Here is a 13533-nt window from a genome sequence, read left to right as displayed (position 1 = left end):
AGGTGGTTGGGGGCCCTGCTGCAGTTCCCAAAATAGGGGCCCCTTACCTCAAAAGGAACACATGAACAAAGTACTGTGGTATCTTAAAGAGTAACGTATTCATGTGATAAGCTTTTGTGGACGGCAAAAAGACTCAGAGTATGTGGAGCTTGACAACTCTCAGCAAACAAAGATCAGTTTGCAAAACAAACAAAAATGAACTATTTGAGGAGGTACAGTTTTGTTCATTATTGGTTTTGCTCACTTGCTGCCTTGGGCTAGTCAAACCTCCCAGCCTAACCTTGGCTGTTGTGAAGATATAGAAGGAGGTGGAAAAGGGTGAAAAGAAAGAACTACTGTTTGTATTAAAGGCACCAAATTATGGGGCCAATTCAGCATCACACTTTTTGATGGTTCAGTCAGCACAAGCATTTCTGCTTGCTAGCTGGAACTATCTCTTCTCTCTTCCCCCTTCCCTCATATGTTGCTATGGCCCTCCAGAGCAAATATGGGAGAGGAACGGGGGTAGGGCGCATGGGGGAAGGAGAAGGGATCCATTCGCTCACACTTACTTGCATAAAATAACCCAGAGAGTACCTGATCTCAGATAAACCAACCACAGGAAAGATGAATCCTAAACAAATAAATAAAGGGCAAACTACAGTGATTCCAAGGACTACAAAATGAGGCATAAAGGAGAAGAATACTTCAGTTCTTTAGGACCGCCTGCCCCCCCCCCCAATTTCTAGAGGCTGGTGTTTTCAGCCAGTGAGTAAAAGCAGAGCTATGATTGACCAGTGAGTTGTTTGAATAAAAATGCTGAGGTGGGAGCAGCCATGTTGGCACATCTCACAGAAATCACTTTGAAAGTTACCACACATTTTGCTTTCCAATTTTCCTTCCAGGAGGGCTAGAGGCTTTTTTTTTTCTAAAATAAGTAGTAGAAGAAGAAACTTAGCATCTGGAGCCCTTGCAGGCATGGACTCTGGTGCATTTGTTCCAATTGCATCATTATATTCTGACCACACACCCCAGGGAGTTTTATTTATCCCCTAGGGACCCATTTTTATAGCCCCAAATATTTAGAAGCAACCATTTGTTGGCAGCCCTCTTATGAAATATGTAAATGCAATGGATTTTTCTTTTATTTTCGTGAGCACAAGGAATTTAATCATCCCTTAGAATGACTCCAACTAAAGGTGTTTTTCCAGGAATAAATGTGGCTAAGTGTATTGGAAAATGTACTGTTTTGCTAAATCAGTTTAAATGGATTTGGCAGGAAAGGGCCACTTGTCTGAATAACATGTATTTTTTGTTAAGGGTATTCAGTCTCTATTCATTCACAGCCTAATTTTCTTGTTAGCTCCAGGAGGTCTTGAGCACGTTTGCATAATTCTCACTGTGAGCTTGTGTCCAGTTAATTTAAATCACATTAAAACTCATTATTGTTTTCTTCCGGTCTCATTGAAATTATGTTCTAAGGTTTTAGCTTTAAAACTGTGACAATGCAACTCCAATCCGTTAGCCTTTCAGCTGGCTTCCTACTCAACATTACAGCCTGCAGAGAGTTGAAAGCGTCACCTAGTCACATCATTTAGTGGGAAATGAGATCGCTGCTTTCTAATGATGATTTCATTTGCATTGCAAAACTTTGCCTCCATTTTAATCTACAGCTTTGGAAAAAAAGTCTTGGAACACACACCCCCCCCCATGATTTTTTTATTATAAAAAACCCCTACATATGGGTGTCTCTATCAAAACCAGTATAGGACAACTTAGCATATTCCCCACTCCGTTGATTATAACAAAATGGACTATATAAACAACTGGACAACCTGGGCACCAGGTCCAGGGGGCCCTGGGTGCTCCAGCCCCCACAAAATTCCCCCTGAGGGGGCTGGGCATCCACAAATTTTGGTAGCAGGCACCCAAAGGGAATATTCATCAGTAGGCAACATATGCTAAATACTAGGTCCATAAAGGTGCTCTTCAGAATGTATCATCTCCTCCTTGCATTATAAGAATTGTGATATTTTATATTATCTATATCTATTATCTATCTTAGGGACACGGGTGGCGCTGTGGGTTAAACCACAGAGCCTAGGACTTGCCAGTCAGAAGGTCAGCAGTTCGAATCCCCACAACGGGGTGAGCTCCCGTTGCTCGGTCCCTGCTCCTGCCAACCTAGCAGTTCGAAAGCACGTCAAAGTGCAAGTAGATAAATAGGTACCACTCTGGTGGGAAGGTAAACGGCGTTTCTGTGCGCTGTTCTGGTTCGCCAGAAGTGGCTTAGTCATGCTGGCCACATGACCCGGAAGCTGTACGCTGGCTCACTCGACCAATAAAGTGAGATGAGCGCCGCAACCCCAGAGTCGGCCACGACTGGATCTAATGGTCAGGGGTCCCTTTACCTTTACCTTTTTATCATCTATCTATCTATCTATCTATCTATCTATCTATCTATCTATTTCTCTATCTATCATCTATCTATCTATCTATCTATCTATCTATCTATCTATCATCTGCTCTGTGGCTTGTGCAAAAGGCAGTATAAAAATAATCTATACAAACAAACAAACACAATGACAAAATGTGAGGAAGCCCCCAGAGACCTTGTTTCCAAGGAACCTGAATCCAGGTGAACACAATAACCCATCTGCTCGGAGACTGTGGACACACATAGCACTATTTTACAGTTGGCAGATGTTGAGACTGAGGAATGACTTGCCCAAGCAAACATATGGATCCAAGTCAGGTCAATCAATTCAAACAGGGGGAGATACACAGTAGTACCTAGATGGCGAGAAAGGCAGAGGGACGGAACGTCAGAGAGAGAGATGAGGGCGAGAGAGAGAAAAGGTATACAGGCAAACCACCTACACAGTTAGGCAGGGCAAAAAAGGAACTCACAAAAACCAGCACTAGTCCCAGATACTCCACCAGCTATCAGTGGTGGCAACCTGCTGCTGCTATGCTATCAAGTGGCATGGCTTAGCCAGGGAGAAGGGTGCAAGGGTTAAGGACCAGTGTGTGGCCGGTTACATGAGGGCTACCTCCCACTGCCTCTTGCCTTAATTTCACTTATTGAGCCAGTTGTAATGAAGTAGTTGCAGAAGACCATGACCAATCATAGTGTTCCTGGACAGCTGCCACCATCACATCCCAGGCTGAGCTAAGTGGTCCAGGATGCTGCCTGTCCTCCTCCTTTTCTTCCTGTCATAGAATCATAGAATCATAGAGTTGGAAGAGACCACAAGGGCCATCGAGTCCAACCCCCTGCCACATCCATGCCACACACAGATGTGTCCACGCCACAGTGGGATGGAGGCTGGGAATAGGTAACTTAGTCAACTCCTGTTTGCTGTTGTTTGAATAGGAAAAGCAGCTGCTTTAAAACTTGTACACATTTCCTGGGTGTGCTGGATGACTTAATGAAATGGCTAGGACTCATGAAATACACCCATACACAAAATAAATAGATTTATTTGAATGGTAATTGAGCAGTGGAGAGGAGACCAGAGGCAGTGACAAATGGCTCTCCTCCTCCATTGAGAGCCCTTGCTCTTGTCTGGCTGTTAAGTCTAGATATACCATAACTTACTCTATGGACACCCATAATCTAACAGTTTGAGATGGCTAAGTAGATATCAGATTTTGTACCATCCAATTGTAACAACATATTTGCAGTCTCTTATTCAGATAAAGATTACAGATGGAATGAGATCTGATAGGTCAGTTGAGTAACGCCTCAGATGGCAACTGCTTTTTGGTCCTTGGGGGCTCTTGAACTCTGGTTTCGGTTCGTCATGTCTCAGATAAATATGCCTCCATCACTATCTGATGTGCCGCTGTAGCTTAAGTGCTGTCTGAGTAATCAGTGCCTGCAACTACTGCCATGCTATCACACTACTTCCAGACTAGTGACACGTTTCTAAGATTTCCACTATAACCAGTATTACTTCAGCATGCCAGTTTGCCCCTGAACAGTAACGTTACTTCAGGGCCGCTGTCCTACACAAGCAAAACCACGTCATTAATTTGTGCCCATTTTTACTTCAGCTCTCGAGAAAGGTTTGTAATAGCCTCTTAGTATCATCTTCCCTCCTGGGCTCCATTGCCGACATATGTCATTGTAGGAGCTTGGTGCATCGATAATTGACAGTACAGATTGTCTACTACAGTGTTAATTGCAGTTCTCTTACTGTATCTGTCTTATACTGAAAACAACTGTAGTGTATACTTTGCATGGGAAGTAGTGTTCAAAATGAGGAGGAATATGCATCTCTGATTAACAGATTATGCTGTTCTTGTTATTATGATATATTTATCTATACCCCGACTCAGGGCAGTTGAGAGATAAAAATAAGAACTGCTAAAAACATAGAAAAAATACCAACCATTAAAAACAATTAAACAATTGGTAGAATTAAAAGTATATAGATATATAAAATCTATTAAAACCACACAAACAATTACAATAAAAAAGTAAAAAGCAAGCCCAATTTTAGTTTGGGGGATTAGAGTGAGTGATAATCTGAATTTGTCACTTCAGACTGGTATTCTATGGCAGAGGGGGGCAGAAATCTGAATGTGAAGAGCCATATTACATGAGAATTATACATAACATTAGAACAGCTGCGTACAATTGTTTCCATCCCATTTTATGTATAATAGCTATCTCCCCCACTCACAAAGGAAGCAAATACTTATTTCCCTCTAATACAGTTGTTATCCCTTGGGGATATAAAAAGAGATTGGATGTTTGGGAAAGGGATGATCACCCCTTATATCATCTTTTGACAATATATTAAAAAGGAAGCAAAAAAGAGCACAAACTTCTTCATCATGTACAAGCAACAAATCCTCCCCATTAGCGGAGCCCTGGAAAAAAGGAGAGGACTAAACGGTTTGTCGCTGGAGGTGCTTGAAATTCTATGCACAATGTTTTCCCCTCTGTGCTTCCCTGATTGTATCATTTTAGCAAACAAATGGCTTGTGTTGTATGTTTTACAAGAAATGATGGTCTGATCTCAGAGGAGCTCAAACAGTCTTTGAATTTATACTTGCTTTAACTGTGAGGTGAGGTGAGACTCACTATGGAAAACAACACTTTCAGGTCGTCTTCACTCGCTCTCACTAATTATTTGCAGGTGGGCAAGTGTGAATGAAGAGAACCTTGGAATAGATTGCTGTCTTAAAAAACAAATAGTGACAGAGTATTCTGCCCCAGGTCAAAGAATGTGGAAGAAATATCTTCTGAACTCCTTTCAGTTAGTAAAGAGGTTTGATGCAGGGATGGAGAACTCTGTCTGCTGGACGGAAGTCATGGGTGTGTCCTCAGTGCAATGAAGTCCTGCTGCTCACAGAATGAGCTTATTCCCTTGAGGCCAAGGTAGTTGATGCAGAAAGCTGAAAGGCGGAGAGTCAGGTGGATGAGGCCTTCAGGGACATGTCCCTGCAAATGTAGCACATGTTACCTGCTGTCTAGATAGCTTGGAAGTCAGAGCTGGTAAGAAGTCAGTAGCCATTTCCCCAATGGCATGGAGAAATGAAGCCTGGGAGGGATTGAGCCTGGGAGCTTTTAATTACCACTGAGCTATGGTAGATTCTACTCTATAGAATCTTAGCAAGAAATTTTTTCAGGTTACCTCTCCTGTAGTTTTGAGTCTCGTACAAAGGGAGTTGGTGAGGGACGTGAGACCCAGAAACATGTGGAGGGAAAGTTCAAGTGAAAGAAGCTCATGACATATTTGGTAATATGGCACAATAGGAACTCATTTGGAGCAAAAGACAGGATACAGATACAGAAATCAACCCCCCAGGGCCACTAACCTCTTTGGAAATACATTTTGTGTATATGGAAGACAACATAGGACATTCATCTTGATTAATTGGGAAAATGGATTGTGCTCAGAACAGAGTGGAAATGCACAGGTCAGAGGAATTAATGTGCAACTTGTCATTAGAATCTTAATATTGTAGAGTTGGAAGGGAACATGAGGGTAATCTAGTCCAACCTCCTGCAATGCAGGAATCTTTTGCCCAATGAGGGGCTCAAACCCACGACCCTGAGATTAAAAGTCTCATGCTCTGCCGACTGAGCTATCTGACTTTAATCTAACTGTTGTCTCGCTTGTCTTTTTCTGTTCCAGTATTGTGAATTCAACCTGATCAAGAAATCTACATTTCCCTGTCATTAAAGTTAATTGGCACACATTTGAATGGAAGTAGTGGGTTCCTCCCAGTACCTTGCTATAAAACGTAAATAAAATAAAAAAGCAATAGGATTCAGTGAGTCACAAGAGGGGGATCTTGTCCTTTGCTTCTTTGTCAGCTGATAAAGCTAGTTTCTGGATTCATTTTATGCACTCCAAATAAAACACTTCTCTGCCATTCAGATGCTGAAGTAAATAACGTAGCAACTTTTGACCTCCAAGATGAAAACTCATTTTGTCCTAATGTGAGCACCTCATTTCTGAAAGAAGCGAGTGAGGCTTGAACAATCCGACTTTTCAAGTGTCATTCCATGTCTTGCTGCTTATTTACAGAAGTGGTTTTAGCTTTTACTGGCAAAAAGAAAGTGAGGGCAAAAAATGGAGCGAGTGAGAAAAAAACACCCTAAAACAATAAACGAATTGCAGAGGATGCTTTTTGGGGGTACTTCTGGGGAAGCCTGAATGGGATAACTTGTGTGCATTGAACATTTAGCTGATGGCTTCAAATTACTTGCACTGGAAAATACACAAACCAGCTTTATAAACTGATGCAATAATATTTTCCCCCATATAAAAACGATCTCTCTTTGTTTTCGTTTTTCAATCTCAATGTAGTTCAGGCCCATGATCATGTATTCTCGGTGAGGGGGAAATCTAGATACTGAAATTCAGGAGCAAAACAAACACACAAAGGTTAATAGTCCATCTAATGCCATGCAGTCTATTCTGAATGCCTTGAAAGAGGTAGGGCTACAGTTCTAACTAAACAAATACATCATACAAAAAAGTAATACTTTGCATTAGCTCCAGGAAAAAGCACAACTGTAAGAAGAGTATACTGCAGCTGACTGGAGACTCTGGATTACCCTCCCCTGTGAAATGAGGTTGCTTTTTGCCTCATGGCATTCCAAGAAAGTTCTAAGACCCATTCAGAAGGCGTATCTGATGGCTTATCTTCTCTTTGCTGTGTTGAGGCTTGGGTTATTTTAACTGTTTTTTATATGCACTTTGAAAACGTATTGTTTTTATTTTGTTAGTTTTGTGTTGCATTATGTGATTTTTTCTGTTTGACTTTATGAAGGGTCTTGAGCCTTAGAAAGATGGAATAAATATGTTTGGCGTAAATGTGCTTAGAATAAATAAACAGATAAATGATTCTGTTAATTGTTCAATATCCTTTGTTGTCTTTATACCAAGCAGTTCAGGGGGCAATTTTATCCTGACAACAGTCCAGTAAGGCATGTTGATTTAAGAGACAGGAATTTACTCCTGAGCATCCATGGAACTTCATTACCTGACTGGGTATTTGAATCCACATATCTCCAGTTAAGATACCTGTATGGTAGAACTATCTATGAGTTTGTGGGTGCTAGACCACTGTGATCGCTGAATTGAGCAAGTGCCAGAATTAATCAATGCTTGAAGTGTTAAAACTGGGAAATAGCCAGACCCATGTGTATTAGATTCATGTGTGTTGAGCCAGATCCGTGTGTGTGCTGGTTGTGTGACAATGCTAATCCTCTGGAATCAGCACGTGTTAAGGGCTAATTAGCTAATTAAGTAGGTCTGGCCTCCTGTGTCAGGTGATAGCCAGGGGATGGGGCATTAAGAATAACATCAATGGGAACTCCATGTGAAACAGCAAAGGAGTGAGGCTCCATTCACTCTACAGATAACACCAAAGAGTAGAGAATTCGGGGGGGGGGGGGGTTATGTAGCAGAGAGCAGGACTAGAACCATGGCTGATGTCTGAATCAAAGGCTGTGGCCTATGGAGGAGGCAAGGACCCTCTTGGAGTATAATGCTGGGAACCCCTTCAGCTCAGGTTGTATATATGAGTAAATAAACAACACATCACAAAGATACCACACCACTGTGCCTCATTTCCAAAAAAACCCCACAGATCCTAGGTAAGTGTACTTGGAATGCTTGGAATCTCACATAGCTTGGAGAATGGGCTGGCATGTAACACTGCCCTCATACAGAGAAAACAGAGTTCCCAGCTACCTCCCCTATGAAATGCACTGTCAAGCAGCTGTCAGGCGAGTGCAGGTCATCCACAGGGTAGTAAAGAACGTGAGGCATGAAATGCAATTAGCTTTTGTTCACAGAAAGTAACAACACTGTAGAGTTCCATTGATGAAACAAGCCACTGGCCCTGCTTACCCCCTCTAGCCTCTCACTCTGGGATGGGCTCTGCGGTGGGCTCCTCCTCTGAGTCTGCCTGGCCCATTGCACAGCAACAGGCAGGACTCTCCTCAAGTGGGACGTCAGGTGGGGAGGAGAGCCAGCAGGACTGGGACTGTCCAGTTGCTGGGTAGCCGGGGCAATCTCTGAGTCCTCTCTGTCTGAGTCTGTGCTGACACTGAGACACTAAGCCTTCAGCCCTGTCCTGGAAGAGCCTCCTCCTTCTGACCCCACTTGATCACTTAAGCTTCCTGCTTCAAGCACCTCCCAGCTTGGCCTTTCCCCAGACTGCTCTCCAGTGTCCCACCACCATGATCCGGGGTCTAAGTTGTTTCCTGTGTCATCCCTGGGGGCCTCTAGGGCAGGCGATCTCAACCACTCTTCCTCATACAGCCAGTCCCTGACATCCACTCACCTTCCTGGTGATATTTTGCACTGCTTTGTTAGCATGGATTTTAGGGAGAAGAAGGAATTCATCCTCATTGTTGAGGCAACTGACTGATGTGACACCTATCATGCCATGCAACGCAAACTGGAGCAGAATGTGGATAGGAATAAACTTGTCATGTATAATTTTATGCAGCTGGAGCTGGAAGGAGGTGAAAATCTTGTTTGGCTATACCGGTGGGCAATACAAATGTTGGCATGCTATCACAAGGGCCACCCATTACATGCTTGTCATGCAATTTTGTTTATAACCCCTCCTGCTAATCTATCTGTACACTATTTGGAATTATTTGGATGAAAATAAACACACTGACTGATGAAACTTCCATACACCATGGCCCTGGCTTTGATTTTGTCAACTGCCCGACACACATAAAACATCTGGACAAACAATACAAATGATTTTATAATACGGTGCACACTGCCTGCATAGTTAGCTGGGGGACTATGTGATGTGGTGCTAAATGGGGCATAGTACAATGCTCCTTGCAAGAAAGTAATGTGTGATCAAAATTGATTAACCGGAAACTGTGGATATTAAAAGAGATTGTTGCACCCAGTCACTGGTAGCCCAAAAATATTTCTGTGGACATGTTTATGCTGAAATTGGGAATACTAAAAGTATGGAAAAGAAAGAGAGAAAAAAACAAGAGAGATGAAATACAGTGGTACCTCGGGTTACAGATGCTTCAGGTTACTTACGCTTCAGGTTACAGACTCTGCTAACCCAGAAATAGTACCTCGGGTTAAGAACTTTGCTTCAGGATGAGAACAGAAATCACGCTCCAGCGGCGTGGTGGCAGTGGAAGGCCCTATTAGCTAAAGCGGTGCTTCAGGTTAAGAACAGTTTCAGGTTAAGAATGGACCTCCAGAACGAATTAAGTTCTTAATGTGAGGTACCACTGTACAGCTAATTTTTTTTTTAAATGTTCTTTTTAATGACCTTAGAAGTCAGCTCACCTGTGTCGCTTGTTTTGTTCATGATGTGAGCTTTTTGTCTTCACTATTTCTTCTGCAAAACTAGGCTTCTGATTTCTTCCTTGGGGCAGAGGTCATCCTTGTGCCATGTGTCTGTGCCATCTGAATAGCACCGTGATGCCTCAGGATGTAACTGCAAGTGTACAAACTTACAAACAGTAAGATCTAAAACACAGTTTACTTTTGGTGTGGTGGGTTCTTCACTGGAAAAGCAGAAGGTGGAGGAGTATCTGTCAGGGATGTTCCTTCACTGCAGATCTTGCATCAAGGAAGAGGGATGAAGAAAATGACCTCCAAGGTCCTTTGGAGAAGTATTATGAAATCCTAGTCAATATTTTGTGAGATACCTACAGTTTATTTAGATTTTATACCTAGAACCAGAGCATTTGCCCTTCAGAAGTCTATCAGCATCTAAAATTGGTGGAAATGATGGCATGCAGAGTGATAAGATGCTTCATCACTTCCTCTCTGAAACCATCTATAATGGAATGGTATAGAACAACCTTCTTTTCCTGTTAAATTGTGTGGCTTTCTGAGGCACATAGCTCATTCAGTATAGACAGTGGGGACCATAGAACAGGGACTATGTTGAATAACATGAAAGCAATAATGCTTGAAGAAGGATAAGTGGGTGCAGAATTACTTGGTATATCCCGTGCTCTCTGCTCCTACGCTGAGTAACATGGAAGCATTAATGCTACGAGAGAGAGAGAGAGAGAGAGAGAGAGAGAGCGCGCGCAAGAGAGAGAGAGTGTGCTATATGCATTCTCTCATCTAATGGAGCATATTTGTGATCATCATTTTCTTTGCCAAAGTTTCTTTGTGCCAAAATATATGCCTCTCCCTCTTTTTTTTTTTTTTTTAGTTGTGAACAAAACAAAATCAAATCACACTCTAATACCTCCTTCAGCATTAAAGTGCCATTAGCTACTTCCCTTGGCAAATTTTTTCTGAGTTGTTTTCCTCTCCAAATTTCCTGACTGATGTGAAGGCTCATGAAGTGCCATATTAAGATGTTTCATCATGCATTCAAATATGTGTACCTAATCTGACCTATACAACTTGAAATGCTACATCTTTCGTATAAGGCATCAAGCAGTAAAATCAACACAGCAGGAGACCTGGAGATAGAAATACATTAAGAAATAGTTTTGTGTGCACGCAGAGCTTCAAAAACCATATGGAATATTCCATAAAAAGTAATTCTGCATGTCCAGATAAAAGGTGTGTCTGCCTTCTTGACAAAAAAATAAAATAAAAAAAGACTGCCCTGTTTGAAGAGCTGGTGATGGATCTTTGGAATCCTGATTGCTTTCCTGTGCCTGAAAACATGTCCCACTTCAACATTGCAGCTGTTCCTTTGCCTGGAATAATGGGGAGCAGGCTATTAATAATAATACTTAGCGATATTCATCACTACCATGTTCTACAAAGTAATATAAGTTTTAAAGGGGCATCCTGGGCCCCAAAACCCATTAATCTTCTGCTGCTGAGAGGACTGTATGCACCCAACTGGTGACCATAGACAAAGAGGGGCTCTGGCCCCAAATTCCAATGGTAGCAGAGACAGCAAAGAGCTCAGAGGAAGAGAAGTGGCAAGACTAGCAAGAGATGAATACACTAACCAAATAGCATATCCTACAAAAAATAAAAATCAATTTGCTCCAGGCTTTATTTTAGGTCTGCTTCACCCCATGCAACTCTATGGTTTGATCTGAGGATAACCGAACTTAATCTGAGTTGGACAAAGCAGAAGAAGGAAGCCAGGAAGCATGTTATGTTCAGGAAATATCATAGCTGGCGCTCAACTTCAGACTTCAACATGTGAAACAAGAAATGGTGAGAATCAGGTTGTGATAAGAAGTAGAAGAGTTTGGATTTGATATCCCGCCTTTCACTCCCTTTAAGGAGTCTCAAAGCGGCTAACATTTTCCTTTCCCTTCCTCCTCCACAACAAACACTCTGTGAGGTGAGTGGGGCTGAAAGACTTCAGAGAAGTGTGACTGGCCCAAGGTCACCCAGCAGCTGCATGTGGAGGAGCGAGGAAGTGAACCCGGTTCCCCAGATTACGAGACTACCGCTCTTAACCACTACACCACACTGGCTCCAAAGAATCTTTGAAGATATTTTGGAATTTTGTGAATTATTGGCAATTTTGGAATTTTGCGAATTATTGGCAATTTTGGAATTTTGTGAATTATTGGCAATTATTGGCAATTTGGGCCACATCCACACCATACACTTAACACACTGGTACACTATGCTTATGGCTTCCACCAAAGAATCACAGGGACTGCTGTTTATTATGGGTGCTGGGTGTTATTAGGAAACCCCCTTTCCCCTCACAGAACTGCAGTTCCCAGAGTTCTCAGAAAGAGGGGTTAATTGTTAAATCACTCTGGAATTTAGATCTCTGTGAGGGGAATAGGGTTCTCCTAATGGTTCTTAGCTCCCATAACACAGTTCCTAGGAGTCTTCAGAGCTGTAAATGTGGTATAATATGGCTGTAAATGTGGTATAATAGTGCTAAATAGGTGTAGTGTGGATGTGGCCCAGATTAGAGAAGATGTCTAACAGTCTTGAGGTGAGTATGAATATCCAAGGAGAAGCTGTCTTCTCTGCTCAAATACCTGAATTGTGTTAGCTTGGTAGAAATTTCTCCCTCTCTAAACTTGCTAGCTGAGTTGCACAGAGTTAGATTTTCACTGTCGGGTTCATTTCTGTTTTATTAGATTTATCTCAACTTGTTCTATTTCTTTTATTGAAAAGTATTGTTATGACATACATCTATCTCCACATTATCTATTATTATTATTCCATTTGCATAACCATTATTACTTCAGAATTTATTGTCACCATAGATATGCAATTTTCATTTTTCAGTGTATTGTATTCTAGTTCCTTATGTTAATTGGAAACATTTGTTAAAATCTATTCCTGGCCTATTACCTAAACTATGATTTTTAAAAAAATAATAATAATAAAAGAAAAGAGAGGAGGTGGTAAAAGGCATCTTTCTCACCTAAGAGAAGTCAAAATTTATCAGAAGGTATTTTAATGGTAACTGCCATCCTCCCTCCAGAACCACACTAGATCCAAGACATTGTGGAGAATAATAATAATAATAATAATAATAATAATGACCAGGTTGCGAACATAGTCCATATACAACAAAAAGAAGGAAGGTGTGCTCTGCTGTCATAGCTATGGCGGAGCCCCCATTTCTTCAACAGAAATATGGTGAATTGATGCTCCAAATTTTTCTACCCATGAATAGGATAGGGACTTTCTAGAGGCCATTTGCTCACAGCTCTATATGAAATGTAGGGCTCTCAAGCACACACTCCTCTGCCAACTGGCTGCACAAGCTTGGACCCTCTAGTTCCAATGATCCTGAGGGTTGGGAGGTGATTCAACCTTCCCTTCCGACTTAACTGGAGGTTTCTCTGCTGCAGTTTCTATACTGGAGTTGGTGGCTGCGTCTGCTTCCCTGGATATCCTGACTTCAGGAGATCTGGGTCCTGACAGGATGAGTCCACCTGCTCAGTATGACAGGATTCCGTATTAACCAGTTCCTTCCCATTCCTTTGTCTTCTAAGCAAACATAGACTTACAGGCATCTAATAACATTTGCTGCTGTGTCTTTTAGATTTCAGGAGTGCTGCTTTTCATATTGAAAGAGACTACAGCTTATTTATAGAGCTGTAATGAAACATCAATATTTCAA

This window comes from Podarcis erhardii, assembly GCF_964252035.2.
Source record: "Podarcis erhardii genome assembly, chromosome: 1".
Lineage (NCBI taxonomy): Eukaryota > Metazoa > Chordata > Lepidosauria > Squamata > Lacertidae > Podarcis > Podarcis erhardii.
This window is presented reverse-complemented; position numbering follows the sequence as displayed.